General features: G+C 40.5%; 1 long non-coding RNA gene across 1 annotated transcript in view; it reads right to left on the bottom strand.

Annotated features, from left to right (window-relative positions):
* LOC310724635 overlaps window positions 1-17548 on the bottom strand; it is a 314813-nt gene that overhangs the window by 202664 nt on the left and 94601 nt on the right. The window lies entirely within an intron of this gene.

Genomic DNA, 17548 nt, shown 5'->3' with positions numbered 1-17548 from the left:
TGCTGCCAAGCACAGAGCAGCCAAAAAAGGGGAATTTACACCATTAGCCTCCTAACCTTCATGCACTCTATTAAATAGATTTACACCACAACGCTGTGGCATTCTGGACTCTGAACGGTCAGAAGGTGTTGATTAGTTTCCTACTCTGACAGTAGTTAAGCTCCGAGTCTTTTACTTATGCTGTTAGACCTATTCCTATTGGACTCTAGCACTATTGTACAATGTCCTTACGCATGACATACCACTTTCATTCTCTTTTTCTTTCTGTCTAAACCCATGATCTGGTCCTTTTCGACTCTCCGGAACTGCCTATCCATCCTAATGCCCTGATGGACTTCTCATCAATTGGCCATCACTCAGTGCTGCTGAAGATGGCTCCACATTAGCCTGAAAATACTTGAGATCGCTGTGGATGGTAAACACTTAGAAACCATGAAGCTGACTTTAGACCGCAATTAATATGAACAATTCTGCTGCAATGGCTCCATTTTTTGCACTCAAGTCTCCATTAGTGAACAGATGATAACCTCAACAATGATGGAACGTCAATGACTGAATATCCCGTTTCTACATGAGGACGCGTTTCCTTTTAGATTTTGTTTCCACTTTAGGTTACTTCCTCATATGGGCTTGGGGAGTTTCTCTGCACCACAGTCACCTCTGGCTCCTGGATCATGAGGGATAAACGTATAGGAGCTCATTTACTGAATAGAAAGCTGATTTATGACAGTTGTTTAAATCGGTACAGCAATCAAATTGCATTGTTTCGGTTTTAATGTACTTATACGTGGTGTTGGGTCGGAAAGCCAGAATCCTAAATTTCAGCACCACCATGCTGCCTTTTTACTTGTCACATGTACAGCACAGTGAAAGTCTTTCTTTAAATATTCCAGGGATATTATAAAACTGGGGTCAGAGGTGAGGGCCTGCTGGAGCACAAAGGGTTTAGGGCCTTGCTCAGGACCCCCAGAGTGGCAGCTAGGTGATACTGGAACTCAAACTCCTGAATTTCCAATCAGTGAACCAAAACCTTAACCACTGAACTACCACTGAGCTTCAAAAGGCCTTCAACCCACACCTGCTCAGTGTAGAAATAACAAACAATGTAAGTTGCTCAGAATAAGGTTTTTTTTTTTATGTTTTTTAATATTATGTCATTATTTTATTAAATGCAGTTGAAACCCCTTTTTTGTTTTTAATCTGATACCCAGTACTTTTAAGGCCAGGATCACTAATACCAAAACTGATATCAGTATTTCTGAAAGTTATCACTATTAAAATTAAATAAACTACAATAGGCTCCTTTTATGGTATACAGTGTAACCTCGATACTCATGGGGGTGAAAAAAATGGCGAGGTTTTGACTCTCCTTTTGATGGTTCCTTTTTCAAGGGGAATTGTACATGTACTGTAAACTCAACAGAAACTGTGAATTACTTTTCATTATTGTTTTATTTGCTACTTTAAATGAATAATACAATAATAAAATAGTTTTTTAAACATTTCAATGTCATTTTTTTTAGTACAATCAGATTTTTCGTGAGTTACTCTCAGCACGGTTCCAAATTAAAAGACGCTAACTATCGAGGTCGTGGGTGTCAAGGTCGTGAGTATGGAGGTTCCACTGTATTTCCTTTAAAAATATGAATAATTATTTCAATGTTTATCACTCAAAAAAACCTTGATACGGTATAATCCATCAGGCGAACCGCATTCGGACTGTCTCGAGGAAATTGTGAAAGTGATCATCTTTCCCCTTCCAGGCTGTTCCCTCTTCAATTGATCAACTCTCATGCTTTGAAGAATAAAACAGAAAATATCTCAGAAGGTACAGGTGCTGCAGCGATCCCATAATATGTGACAGTGACAGAATGCTGACTTGTTTGAAGAATGAGGCACAGCGGTAAAAGAAATAGTTCAACTCAATGAGAAACAATTCTCAGAACTATACCAGTTCTCAAATTTGTAGTGGTCCATCAGGGCCAGAAAGACCTTCTCTGCTTACAGAATCACTGATTTCACCGATCAGTCATAACATTATCACCACCTGCCTAATATTGTGTTGGTCCTCTTTTGCTGCTAAAACAGTCGTGACCCATCGATCATTAACAGCATGAACTTCTTCAGCAGGTTGAGCTACAGGAGCTCGTCTGTTGGATCGGACCACACGGTCCAGCCTTCGCTTCCCACGTCCATCAATGATCCTCGTCCCCCACGACCCTGTCGCCGGGTCACCACTGTTCCTTCCTTGAAGCACTTTTGATAGATTCTGACCACTGCAGACCAGGAACATCCCTGCAGTTTTGGAGATGCTCTGACCCAGACGTCTAGACGTCACAATTTGTCCAACTCGCTCAAATCCTCATTACATTTTCATTTAATGCTTTAAATATCCATGATGAAGAGATGATAATCAGTGTTCTTCACTTCACCGCTCATAATGTTATAATGCCATAATGTTATAGCTGATTTTTGTCTATTATTATTATGTACTTAATTAGTCCTAATCTTTAAAAAAAAAATTAAAAAGGAAGAAATAATCCTAAAAAAATTTAAACGTTTGTGTGTGTGTGTGTGTGTGTGTGTGTGTGTGTGTGTGTGTGTGTGTGTGTGTGTGTGTGTGTGTCTCCACCTGACTCTCTACATGATGGCAGTGAAGTGTGTTGTAACAGTGAATCAGTATATCTGGTTCCTTTCAAGGTTTCTTCCTCGTGCCATCTCAGGGAGTTCTTCCTCTCCACAGTCACCACTGGTTCACTTATTAGGGACAAACTAGCAATTATAATGAACAAACTTTCAGGCACTAAACTCATCCATTCTTTTATAAAACTTTAGAACACTTTATCTGTGTAAAGCTGCTCTGAGAAAATGTTAAAATCTCTATAAAAATAAAAATGAAATGAATTGAATCATTGATCAGCAGCTGCGGTTTAAAGACATCACCATCACAGGTCCGTTAGAAACCTCAAAAAGCAAACTTCAGACCCTGAGAAACTCGCTTATTTCATTTTCTGCTTAACTGTTCCTCCAAGGAGCTCGAACATCTCGTGTGTTCTTTGATGAAATACCACCATCAGTGTCAACTTTAGGGGCTGATCTGAGCTGAAAGGACTGAATATAGATATATTTATTTATATATATATATATATCAAGAAAAGTTCTATAATTAACGTGAACTTTATTACTCTTCTCCTCTGCGTGTGATGAAATCCTGTTCCATTATTGTGTAGAGAATTAAAAAGCTGATATTAAGTTGTCAACGCAAATCAGTGAGGAAATCCCTCGCCAGCCGTGAGGTCGCGTGTGAAACCTCGGCTCTCTGATGCCGATCCCGTCTCAGGGAACACACTCTGATATGTTATTGGAATTCAGAGTAAAACGTTCATTAGCTGAGATAACAGATGAGGTCTCTGTGGTGTTTCTAATAAACAGTTAGAGAAGGTCCGTAGTGGTCTTCTCTCTCGGTGCATGAAGAAGTGCAACCTTGTTTGACCTGCGGAAAAAACTTAGAGCCTCGTGCTCGGGTTGCGGGGTTCACCCTCGGAATTGTGCCGGGGGACAAAACCTGCGTACCTTTAAGGTGTTGCAATACAAAAACCATAATCTTACCAGTCACGGTTTGATGAATCACCATGGAAACAGGAAGCCTGTGATTTATGAGCAACATATCCAGAGAATAAAACCCTTTCGGCATTAGGTCGCTTTGAACTGGGCGAGATGATGACATTAAACGGTTGTTTACTGTGTGTGTGTGTGTGTGTGTGTGTGTGTGTGTGTGTGTGTGTGTGTGTGTGTAGCCATTGTTTTGCCGTCTGACCGTGCTTGTTCCAGTGGTGTATCAGCCTGACAGGCATGTTTAAGGCCTTTAGCGATGTCCTCGCCGTGCTGCGCTCTCTCACAGCTCCACAATGCAACACGCCGCTTTTGTCTGCCTCACATTCACTACAGGACATAAAGGACAGGGTGTAGTGTGTGTGTGTGTGTGTGTGTGTGTGTGTGTGTGTGTGTGTGTGTGTGTGTGGAGGGGTTGGGGTGAGGGCAGGGGCAGGGGCTAGAGAAAGGGGATTAAGAGGAATTGATTTCTTCAGCAGAACAGGTGAGAAGAATAGGCAGGGAAATGAGCATGGCTGTGCATGCGAGAGGTCAGAGGTCAGCAGATGAAGAGAAGATACTCCTGAGGTCTCTCCAGACTCAGTTTCTCGCTCTTACGTCCCCTCTCCATACTTTTCAAGTGTGTCAGGGCTGCTGACATTCTCCCCACGCCAAAAACTTGCCTACAGAACTAACCACAACACGCCACATGGCAACGACACACCTACTGAACTAACCATACCAACGGCAACGACACGCCTACTGAACTAACCACAACATGCCACACGCCCACGACACGCCTACTGAACTAACCACAACACGCCACATGCCAACGACACGCCTACTGAACTAACCACAACACGCCACCGACATGCCTACTGAACTAACCACACCCTGCCACACGCCAACGACACGCCTACTGAACTAACCAAAGCACACCACACGCCAATGACACGCCTACTGAACTTACCACAACACGCCAACGACACGCATACTGAACTAACCACAACACGCCAACGACACACCTACTAAAATAAGCACAACACGCCACATGCCAATGACACGCCTACTGAACTAACCACAACACGCCAACGACACGCATACTGAACTAACCACAACACGCCACCGACATGCCTACTGAACTAACCACACCCTGCCACACGCCAACGACACGCCTACTGATCTAACCAAAGCACACCACACGCCAATGACACGCCTACTGAACTTACCACAACACGCCAACGACACGCATACTGAACTAACCACAACACGCCAACGACACACCTACTAAAATAAGCACAACACGCCACATGCCAATGACACGCCTACTGAACTAACCACAACACGCCAACGACACGCATACTGAACTAACCACAACACGCCAATGACACACCTACTAAAACAAGCACAACATACCAATGACACGCCTACTGAACTAACCACACCGTGCCACACGCCAATGCCACGCCTACTGAACTAACCACAACACGCCAACGACACGCATACTGAACTAACCACAACACGCCACACACCAACGACACGCATACTGAACTAAACACAACACGCCAACGACACGCATACTGAACTAAACACAACACGCCAACGACACACATACTGAACTAACCACAACACGCCAACGACACGCATACTGAACTAACCAAAACACACAAAGGCAAATCAATGAGCTAAATAGACAAAAGAGTGAAGATGGAAGAAAGAAATAAAATGAAGTAAAGACAAACTAACACAAGGTAAAAGAAACAAAGAATCCTAAAAAGAAAAAAAAACAGACGTGTGTGTGTGTGTGTGTGTGTGTGTGTGTGTGTGTGTGTGTGTGTGTGTATAAGACTCTCCTACAAACACACATGATGGCAGTGAAGTGTGTTTTCACTCAGCACTTGTGGCATGTGCATCTGATATCACCTTCATCACCATAATCTTCATCATCATCTCGACTTAACACACCTCTCTAACGCAAACACACAGCTAATGATGTGTGTGTGTGTGTGTATGTGTGTGTGTGTGTGTGTGTGTGTGTGTGTGTGTGTGTGTGTGTGTGCTGGATGGGTAATTAAACAGAAAGCTTTAAAGTCAGTAGTCTTCACCCTGTTGCGCTCGTCACGTGCGACGTCTCTCACGTTATTTTTTTTTTATTTCTTCTCTTTTTTCTTGACGCTGTGAACTTAAATGATGAGTCCAAGGACACGTACGGAGTGAGACGACATTGTCGTGATCTTCCAGAGAAAGTGGCTGGAGTCATTTGGTAAATTACCTTCGAGATGGAGGAAACCTCACCCCGCTTGCTCCTCGGCACTCATTCAATTTACGGAGGTATGGAGGAGTTCACATTTTTCCCCCTCCTTTCGGAAAATGAAAGCAATTACAATGTCTCGTCTGCGTTTCCTAGGAGATGGAGCGGGAGATGGCGTGCTCCCTTTTTTTGAGGGGGCTCCCACACTGTCTTCTCTATTCATTTATCACACAATGAAAGGGAGAAAAAACGGATAATGTGGTTTTCTGCACATTAGCTGTGTTTGACATCTCACACTGCGGCGTCGAGCGTGGAAATCTACACACTCACCGTTATACACACGTCACATGACCATTTCATTTACATTAGAAACTGCTTATTTACTGCAGAAACAATCACATAATAATAATAATAATAATAATAATAATAATAATAATTAATAATAATAATAATAATAATAATAATAATAATAATAATAATAATAATAATTAATAATAATAATAATAATAATAATAATAATAATAATAATAAAAACGTATTATTATAGTGGTATCAAATAAATATATATACACTAATATTATTATTATTATTATTATTATTATTATTATTATTATTATTATTATTAATTTAATACTCAATTTAATATTTAGATTTAAAACTATACAAACAATATTCAATTATTTATCCAATTCAATTTTTCTCTGTATATATCTTTGGATTTTTTTATTTTATTTCTTTCAAACACCCTGCAAATCTAGAAAGTGTATTTATTAATTTATTTTATTTATTTGTTTGGGTTAATTTACCCAATTCAAAATATTTTGTCTGTCCGTCCGTCCGTCCGTCTGTCCGATCTATCTATCTATCTATCTATCTATCTATCTATCTATCTATCTATCTATCTATCTATCTATCTATCTATCTATCTATCTATCTATCTATCTATCTATCTATCTATCTATCTATCTATCATGTGTGGAAACTTTCACAAGTACAGCACTTTTCCCATGATGTCACAGGAAATTGTGTCTGAAAATCTTTTCGTCCAGTGCTGTCATCACTAACCACACACACACACACACACACACACACACACACACACACACACACACACACAGGCGCCTATACAGAGTCCATCAGTTAATGTAGCAAACTAATGAAGTGCACTGATTGACATTTCTGGGCGAATGATGCTTCACTCATCACCCAGGACACACACTCGCTTATCTGACCTGCCATAAGAGAAAAACGAACGGTTACCCGGAACGCTAATGGCTCCTGTTACGCCAACCATTCAGTCATCAAGCCTCCAACTAATCTTTATAGCGCTCGCATCGATCAGCGTGGCCTCGCTGAATAATTTCCCATCACAAACACGCAAATGTTGCTCTGGGACAGAAAAACAAGATTGACTTTAGCGGAAAAAAATGACTGTACGTTGTGTTGGTTTGCCGTCGCACTCTCGTATATTCTGGCGTGAAAATAAAACCGTGACATGGGAGTGAATTTTAGTGGCGGCTCGGGAACATGTTTTTCTTCTCTCTTTCGAAGTGATGTACGGAGTCAACTAACATGAAAGTAATTATAAATCTTTGCTAAGGTTTTTTCTTGAAAGAAAAAAAAGAGCAACAACTAAAAAAAAAAAGGAAAAAAAGACAGAAATCCATGTGGTGTACACTGAAAGACAGATCACACCCTACAAACAAGTCTGGACATCATCTCTCATACTCATCCAAACAAGTGTGGAGATCGATAGCAACACCACACACCGAGCTCTTAGGTGTGGGATCGAGCCGAGACGTTTGGGTTTAGACTCGTGTTGGTGCTGTTTGGTTTTTGAAACCCTGGAGGAGAGATCTGTGTAAAGTAAAGTCTGAAATGACCAGGAATGACAGAGTAGATTGTAACAGGGAGCAGGGGACTGGATGGAGATGTTTTATGGGTGGATGTGTGAAAGCAAAAAAAGGTGTCGAGAAAAGATGAACTGTCACCGAGAACTTTTCCAATCATGGTGAGATATCATCATCTTAAAGCAAAAATCCTCAAACTAGGGCCTTCAAGCTGAATACGGAAGGCTTTCACATTTGGAACGGCCCTCTAAACAATGCCAGATTCGTATTGTGAAAATTTGATTCTAAATATATGTTTTATTCATATCATATCTGTATTTGATAAAGTTTGCCCAAACTCTTCTCCCTCACCTGCCATAGCAAGAACCTCGGTCAGCTCTTGTGGTGGACCCCAGGCTTCTAAATCACGAGTGAGAAATTGCCAATAAATCCAGGTAGATTAATCGGTAGGTTTTTTTCTATTCATCGAGAACTCTCTTAAATGTGATTTCCTGTCGACCCTGGGACACAGGTGGCACACCTGTGGCACTAATGGGACCAATCCGATTTGCTGCTTTTAGCACGGGCCGAACGTGTAGAGCCTGAGCTTTTCATTAAGGGCGACGCTCGATATCGAAGGATTGTCTGTTTTTTTCTTTTCTTTCCCAGGCCTAACAGTCGCAGCACTGTGAGAGTGAAAAGAAGTGGAAAGTACATTTCGCAGAAGTCTTTACAAGCTCCTCGAGGCAGGGTTTAGATCTTGAGAGATTTTCGAGAGCCACGGCCGAAGGAAGCCACTTAGCAGAAGGTCCGGTGCTGAGCGGAAAGTACGGGCTGCTATGCCTCTTCAGGGCCAGCTGACCACTCAAAAACACACTTGGTGCTCGTTCCTAAACGAGGGGGGGATAAAAATATCTCGAAAATCACTCCTGGACGATCTTTCTAAACATGGATGTGTGAGAGAGGGGGAGAAGCGAGGACGCAAGAGAAATGACCCTGCCAATGGGTTGCCATAACCCGACCTCATCAGGCAGACGGAGACAGACAGATGGACAGACAGAGGTCTCTCCTGCCACTGAGATGGGGCTGATGGGTATCAGGTCTGTGACCAGAGGGCATACAACGATGTGGGTTACATACTGACCAATCTGCTCCCAACATCCTGCTGAGAGAGCGAGACTGAGAGCGAGAGACCATTCCGAAGATGATACGCTACCATCCGAAGGCCATTTTGATAGACAGCTACAGACCGACATGACGCGCTGAAGAAAATAGCAAAACTTAGCTAGAACAAACACATTACAGCGAGCTCAGCCCGAGATTATGGGATAAGGGCAGCAATTTGCTTCTGATCTCACATCTGCACAAAAGCCTCAGTGTAAATCTACAGTATCACCCAACGCATATCATCATGCAAATTGCAGTGTTACAGGACCGGCGGAGTGAGAATTTTTTTTTTCTAGTTACAAACTACGCTTAAAAAATGAAAGAAAAAGAAAAAAAAAAGACAGGGAGAGACGCAGACAAGCCGAGGACGGATAAGTAGCCATGAAAGCATCAGAATGTTTACAACACTGACAAATTGGATGCTGTGCAGATGAAGGTATTTAAGGCACCTTCACCGTTTGACTCGCAATCCATTTTTCTGTTGTTTTTTCCATCATGAGGTTTTGATGGTGTTTGATGGAGAACATTGAGGATTAATGGTGTTCGATTCAGATATGAAGTGTCTCCTGGTGTTCAGGGTTGGCTTGTATTTGGTAGACGGCCTTAAGCAGTGATGCTGGTGAAGGATGTTGTGGGTGTTTGGTAGTGGAAAAGGTGTTTTTTTTTGTTTGTTTTTTTAGTTTTTGGTGATGAAAGTTGCTGCTTTATGGTGTTTTATGTAAGAATAAGAATATTTTTCCAGTTTCACAGACAATCTTGGTGTTTGAGAATGTTGGAATGATTTGGTGGTTGACGGATATCCTAGTGGTTGATGGGGAATCAGTGTTTAGTGGTTTTAAGGTGAACTTTGGTATTTTAATGGAGAATGATGGTGTTTGAGAATGTTAGTATGATGTAGTGTTTGAAGAACATACTGTTTTCTCAGGAAAAATTATAGAGTTTGTTAGGAAATAATGTAGAACAGTCTGATTGGTTTGATGTGTTTGTTTGACATACTGGTGTTTGATGGAGAATATTGGAATTTGGGAGATTTCTAAAGGAAATGTTAGTGTTTGAGGAGCACATTGGTGTTGGAAGGAGATTGTTGGAGTTTGGAGAAGAATGCTGGTATTTGAGATGGGGAACATTAGATTCTGAAGAAGAAATGATCATGTTTGAAGGAGAACTTTATGGTTTGAAGGAAAATGTTGGTGTTTAAAGGAGAATTGCGATGTTTTGTGAGTTTAAGATTGTTGGTTTTATTAAGTGGTTTCTTGGTGGTTGATGGAGAATGATGGCATTTGTGAGGAAATTAATGTGTTTGAAGGAATTGTTGGTGTCTGAAGGAAAATGGTGGTGTTTAAAGGAGAATGTTGGTATTTAAAAGAAATGTGGTGTTTAAAGGTGAATTATGGAATTTGAAGAAGAATGATTTCTGTTGTTTAAAGAGGAATGCTGGTGTTTAAAATTAGAAATGATGGCATTTGTAAAGGAATGTTGGTGTTTAAAATTAAATGTGTTTGAAGGAGAATGATGGTGCTAGAACTAAATGGTGTTTGAAGAAAAAAATTGTGTTTGAAGGCAAATTATGGTTTTCGAAGGAGACTGTGATGTTTAGAGTAAATGGTGTTTGGAGGAAAATGTTGGTGTTTGAAGGAAAAATTTTGTTTAAAGGGAAATGGTGTTTCAAGTAGAATGTTGGTGTTTGAAGGGAATGATGGTGTTTGAAAACAAATGTTGGTGTTTGAAGGCAAATGTTGGTGTTTGAAGGCAAATGTTGGTGTTTGAAGGGAATGATGGTGTTTGAACATAAACGCTGGTGTTCAAAGGTAATTGGTGGTGTTTCAAGTTGAATGTTGGTGTTTGAAGGAGAGTATTTCATGTACAGTTAAAGTGTTATTTTTTTTGCTTTTTGTTATTTTTGCTACTCAAAAAAACAAACCAAAGGACCCACAATTGTGGAAACCTTCATATCCATCTTTATAAAAAGTTCTCAACTCAGGCAGTGAGAAAGTTTCTTGGGGTCACTGTGGCATGAACTTCTGTGGTCAAACACAGGAAAGGTGGTGTGTGGTGTTTGTTTTTTTTTCCAGTCTCAGTGTTGATGGATCCAGCAAGCCGAGCCACTCAACTGTGTTTGACGGACATGATGCATGTGGGCAGGTGCTGGAATCAGTTTTCCGGCGTGAAATCTGTCCATCATCGGCTCAGTGTAAGTACAAGCATCGAGATGTGTGTGTATGTGTGTGTATAAGTGTGTTTGGACAGCATGCTGCAGATAAAAAGCTCAACCTGCTTATTCTTCTTGTGCCGGTGTGTTTATTTTCTAACACGGGGTCTCTCAGGGCCGGTCTGTGATGTACAACACGGCTGACGGCGAACCGAACTTCTCCTTACTCTTATTACGAGTGCGCTTCTCACGCCGAGGACCGGGCGGATAAAAAGGGGCGTGGGGCGGAAGAGAGGAAAAAGACTAAAATGAAAGCACGGGGTGTTTGCAATTGATGCCTTGCCTTTCGGGCAGAAGCGGGACTCCGCATTGAAATGCCCATGCCGAGAGATGAACTTGTTAAATGCCACCGTGATTAGCAAAGAGAGAGAGAGCGAGAGAGAGAGAGAGAGAGAGAGAGAGAGAGAGAGAGAGAGAGAGAGAGAGAGAGAGAGCGCCAAGGCACCTTTTCTTTTTTATTTTGAGAGCCAGCATTGCCTTCTAGCTGTAAAAAAAACGGCCTATGATGTTCACAGCTCCAGGGCAAGAAAGAGAAAAAGAAAAGAAAGAAAAGAAAAAAAAAACACACTGCAGGTGCTTGATGCCAAATGGAGAGCATGAGCAGTGAAATAGTAATGGCTTTTTAATGTTTATGAGTTTGGAAAAGAACTTTGTGATGAGAGGTTGATGGAATTTGGAAAGCAAAAGCCCCACAATTACATCTGCTGATATTACGTCCCTGGTGGTTTAAGACTAATAAGAGCTACTGGAGAAAAAAAAGGTTTAAAAAAAATAAATAAATAAAAATGGGGAAACACGCACACACACACACACGCACGCACACACACGCACGCACACACACACACACACACACACGCACGCACACACACACACACAGTGTGTGTTTGATGTGGATTCTCCAAGCTGTGCTAATCTATAGACTTAATAATTTATGAGATTTATGGCTTCGTCTCTGCCTTAATACAATCTCGCATTAAACGCCGCTACCGTGCCGGTGTTCACTCTCGATACGAGCGCCATCCTCCTCCTCGAACCGCTACTTATATGTAGCATCAGCAGAATTATTACAGCAGCCCCGGCAACGCGTGACATGCCGGAGAAATCCGGAGAGGACTCACGTGACGATCTGCTTCGTTCTTCTCCTCCTCCTTCTCCTCCTCCTCTCTCTCTCTCTCTCTCTCTCTCTCTCTCTCTCTCTCTCTCTCTCTCTCTCTCTTTCTTTCTCTCCTCAGAGTAAATTAGTGATAAATGTGACTGCATTAATATAAACACATAACGGAGTCTACACAGGTGTAAACGGTCACACACATGTCCACGTGGATACACATAAGAAGAGGGATGTTACAGTGTGTGTGTGTGTGTGTGTGTGTGTGTGTGTGTGTGTGTGTGTGTAGGTTGTTATATTTTTTCCTCGAATTACCAAGAAGGAAAAAAGAAAATATTTTTAGAAAGAATAGTCAATATCCACACATTTAGATGGTGAACACGGGGCAGAGGAGAAACAACTGGGAGAAGTGTCGATATTGTCCCGTCTGGAGACAAAAGATGATCCATAACTGTGAAGATTCATCACACTTACACCTGATACAAGCTAACACCTAATATGTGTCAACACACACACACACACACACACACACACACACACACACACACACACACACACACACACACACACACACACACACTCTCTCTCTTTCTCTCTCTCTCTCTATATATATATATATATATATATAATGTATATATGTGTGTGTATATATATATATATATAGAACACACACACACACATATATACATTTTATATCTATATATTATATTTAGGGCTGTCAATCGATTGAAATATTTAATTGGGATTAATCTCATGATTGTAACTCACACGTGTATCTGTTCTAAATGTACCTTAAATTAATACTTTTTCGAGTTTTTTAATAATCAAACGTGCACATGGACAAATACGGATGCTTTATGCAAATGTGTGTTTATTATTAGCGCAAACAAACGAGACAAAATATTACTGTAAATGTTTTAAAGCAATAAATCACTTTACTCGTCAGGACACCAAAACGGAACTTTTGCCGTGTTTCCACACGGACGGGTTTAATTGCCGGATGACGGAATTTGGTCATAATTTGAGACTTGAATTTAAAACTTGGGATTTCGGTTCTATCTGAGTAAAGAAAGGACGTAGAGAATAACGACTGTTGAGTCGAAGGTTTAAATTTCGCCTCTTTTATATTTATCATTGTTTTTATAAAAATGATACAGAAAATATAGTAATAAAGAAATAGATGAAAAGAAATAAAAAGAAATGATTGAACAAAGCCTGACTCAGAGCCGCTCTCCATTTTGTGTTTTGTTTAAAAAAGCGATCACGCAGTCTGATGCGTTCTGATATAAACGTGATGAATAAATAAAAAAAAACAAAAAAGGGGTTTAACATCTTTTTTTTTTTGCCTGTCCCCCTAAACACCCCTCCCCCCTCCTCGTTTTTCACCAGCAACCTTTACCTCGAAGGGAATATTATCCTTGGCTTTTTATCGTAGCGCCAGAGAGGGGAGAGATTTTCAAAGCGTGCCGAGCTGGGGAACACGACCCGAGCTCTCAAAGACCCCCCGCTGAGCGTGCCAAACTAAAGAATCTCTCTGAACTCGCAGAATTAAATTCATCACCCAATCTCCTCTGTTTCTCCCTGTGCTGGGAAGCCTTGTCCTTGCTGTCGCCTCACATCCTCCTTCTTCTTTTACTCGATCTCTCCTGCGCTCTCGCTCAAAGAACGTCGATGTTGAAGATGCAAAAAAAATTGAGAGAGACATGATGGGGAGAAGCGAGAGAGAGACAGAGAGAGAGAGAGAGAGAGAGAGAGAGAGAGAGAGAGAGAGAGAGAGAGAGAGAGAGAGAGAGAGACTACAGAGTGTTTATTAACTAATGCATTCAAACTAGAATTTTATTTTGTTTTTGGATTTATATATGAGAGAGAGCGAGAGAGAGCGAGTGAGAGCGAGAGAGAGAGAGAGAGAGAGAGAGAGAGAGAGCACAAAAGGATGAGGCCCTAGAAAATATGGAGAAAGAAAAAACTGAATGCAAGACAGACACAAAGAAATATAAGAGGGTAAAAGACTGAGATAAAGAGAGAGAATGTATATGGCAAGATAAGGCCAGAATGGATGGATGGATGGATGGATGGATGGATGGATGGATGGATGGATGGATGGATGGATGGCAAAATGACCCAAGAGTAAGACAGAGAGAGAGAGAGAAAGAGAGAGAGTGAGAAAGATGAGACCAAAAAAGAAAGGATAGATGTATAGAAAGCTACATTTGAATTTTTTTTTTTGGGGGGGGGATGTGGATTTATAAATTAAAAACAAAAAAAAGAAAAATGGTTAGCGGAAGAATATATACAAGGAAGAAAGGGAGGGGGGCACAAAAGTATTGGGGCAAAAGAAACGATGGAGAAGGAAAAATACTGCAAGGCAAACACAAAGAGGAAAAAAGAGGGTGAAAAAGAGTAAGAGAAAGAGAATGTGCATAACAGTATTAGTTCATGGATGGATGGATGGATGGATGGATGGATGGATAGCAAAATGACCCAAGAGATAGAGACAGTGAGAGACAGAGAGGGATTAAAAAGAGGGAGGGAAAGAAACAGAATGTAAGACAGACAGAAAGACAGAAAAAAAGAGAGAAAAATGGAGAGAATGTTCATAACAGGAAGAGATAAAAAAAAAAAAAATGGATGGAAAGATGGATGGAAAACAGATCTTTTGGGATCTGGATTTACAGTATGTGTTTTAAAAAAATATATATATATATATAAAAAAAAAAACTTTAGAAGAAAAATATACAGTATGAGACAAGAGAGAGAGAAAGAGAGAGAGAGAGAGAGAGAGAGAGAGAGAGAGAGAGAGAGAGAGAGAGAGAGAGAGAGAGAAAGAGAGAGCATGTGCATGACAGGATTAGACCCCAAAAAAAAGGATTCAAGAAGAGAGACAGAAAGTAAAAGCACCTGAAAGACAGAGGGTAAGACGGAAAGCGAGAGATGAAGAGAAAGAGGAGTGGAAGGGGGAAACGAAAGAAAAATCAAAGAAGATTAACTAAATATTGTGACACACATGTGTAGAATAGAAAGAGTGCAGCCTGGGCAAAGACTAAATAAATCTCTTCCTACAGCACTGTGCTCGCTCTCTCTTTCTCTCTCTCTCTCTCTCTCTCTCTCTCTCTCTCTCTCTCTCAAGAATCTTTTTTCCCCAAACCTGTTATTGTTGTGTTGTGACTGGACTAATTCAACCCGTTGTGCTTGTACCATGCTTCATGTTATTATTCCGTTCGCCTCGGACACGTTCCCTCCTTCCCATTCATCCGTCTTTCTTTTTTTTATCCCTCTTTCCCCTTCATCCCTCTTTCCCGTGACTGTATTTAGTAAACTGGGAGTGAAGCTATGTTAGAAACACCCTCCTGCCCGTACGGACCTGTGCGTCTTTGTTATGTAAATCAAGGCCTTGGTGTTCTTGTTCGCGGCGCTGCTCGGCGACTAGCGGACTATCGAACGGGGATATATTCGCCTAGCGCTTCCTGCTGCTTCATATTAGCATATGAAAGCCCACTCTATCGATCCGGCCTCGCGTTCACTCTCCATACGCCGGATCTCATCCGATTGTCTGCTCTTTATTCCTCTTTTTTCCCCTGTTTTTAATTAAAAAAATACATGATAATGATAGTAAAGCTTTTAGTGGAGGAGCAGTGTGTGTGTGTGTGTGCGCGTGTGTGTGTGTGTGTGTGTGTGTGTGTGTGTGTGTGTAGAAATCTAGAAAATTCTGACTTGTTTCTGAGCTCCTTATGAGTTTTTTTTAGTTCATATTTGCACACATTAGCATATCAGAAATCCCGCCATGGTTGTGATTTGTGATGTTTTTTTCCTTCTGTAATTCGACTGCAGTGTGAGAGATGGTGCTCAGTGCTGGCCAAAGCTCAAGGCCAATCCAGCTTTGGCACAAAAGGCTTGTGTTTGACATTTGTGTGTGTGTGTATGTGTGTGAAAGTGTGTGTGTGTGTGTGTGTGTGTTTTTTAGGCTGTAAGCAGGGTTTATTTTTTTCGAGGGTTGGATTTAGACTGATCACAGAACATCCTCAGAGCTGAGAGCTAAGGAAAGTGGGGAAAAATAGGAGGAGGAGACACTGAGGAATGAGTGGGATGATATATTTATAAGGTCATAGAGGTATACTGTGATATATAATAACCGATATTTGTACCAATAAGAGAGTGGCAGAAACGCTACACACATTTTAATATATATATATATATATATTGTGGCACCTGCATTTTTTAAAAGTTTAATTAAAAAAATTATTACAAGACTTTGATTATATTTTATGATATTTATTAGTTTATATATATATATTATTATAATTTTTTTTTGCTGTTGTTTGTTTAATTTATGCTAATAATAAATAAAACAAATACATTACAAAATACATTAACACAATGACCTTCATGTTTGTATATAAGGGCTGTCAAAATTAATGCTAATTCATTTAAACTGAATACATTTTATTAACGCGCAAATATTACATTTCCGTTTGAACAATGTTACTAAAAATATAAATAAATAAATGGCGAAATTATAATCTTTAAGGCAACACATGATTCACGAGGTCCTTTCTTTACTCGGATAGAAAAAAATATAAACTTCACCAAACCAATTCATTTTTTATCGCTAAAACTTTGTTGTACCGATACGCCGAGTCTTAAATCAGCACCAAAATCCGCCATGACGCACACATCCGGCAATTAAAACCGTCCGTGTGGAAACATGCCAAAAGTTCTGTTTGGGGTCCTGATAATTGTCATTTAAAATGCCATAATTACTTTAAAACATTTACAGGAATATTTAGTTTAGCATCAATATTTGTCCATGTTCATTTGAGTAAAAACATAAAAAAGTATTTATTTGAGTATTAATTTGAGGTTAAAACAGATAAAAAATTGCGATTTGAATTTTCATTAATCGATTGACTGGCCTAATAATATTACACACACACACACACACACACACACACTGTATTGACAAAAGTATCGGGACACCAGATTTTCCTTAACATGAACTAGGAGACCCAAACGTGTTCCAGCATGACAATGCCCCTGTGCACAAATACAGCTCCATGAAGATCTGCTTTACATGTGGATGTTGGAGTGGAAGATAAACCCTCCTGCTATAAACCCCTCCTGAACACCTTTGGGATGAGTGTGAACGTTGACTGCACCCCAGGTCCCCTCACCTTCTCACACACCTGCCTTTACCAACACCCTTGTAGCTGAATGGAATTTCACACAAATCTCCACAATCAAGTGGAACATCTTCCCAGAATGGAGGATATTAGAAGAGGACTCAATGTGAAATATTCAAAAAACACAAATATGGTCAGGTGTCCACCAAATATTGTTCATGGAGTGTATGAGTAGTAGCTACGCATGTCTTAAAATAACAATCCTAATGGTAGTAAAAA

This window comes from Silurus aristotelis (genome assembly GCF_946808225.1).
Source record: "Silurus aristotelis genome assembly, chromosome: 4".
NCBI classification, from domain to species: Eukaryota; Metazoa; Chordata; class Actinopteri; order Siluriformes; family Siluridae; genus Silurus; species Silurus aristotelis.
The sequence above is the reverse complement of the archived record's forward strand: the minus strand, read 5'-3'. Positions and strand labels throughout refer to the sequence as shown.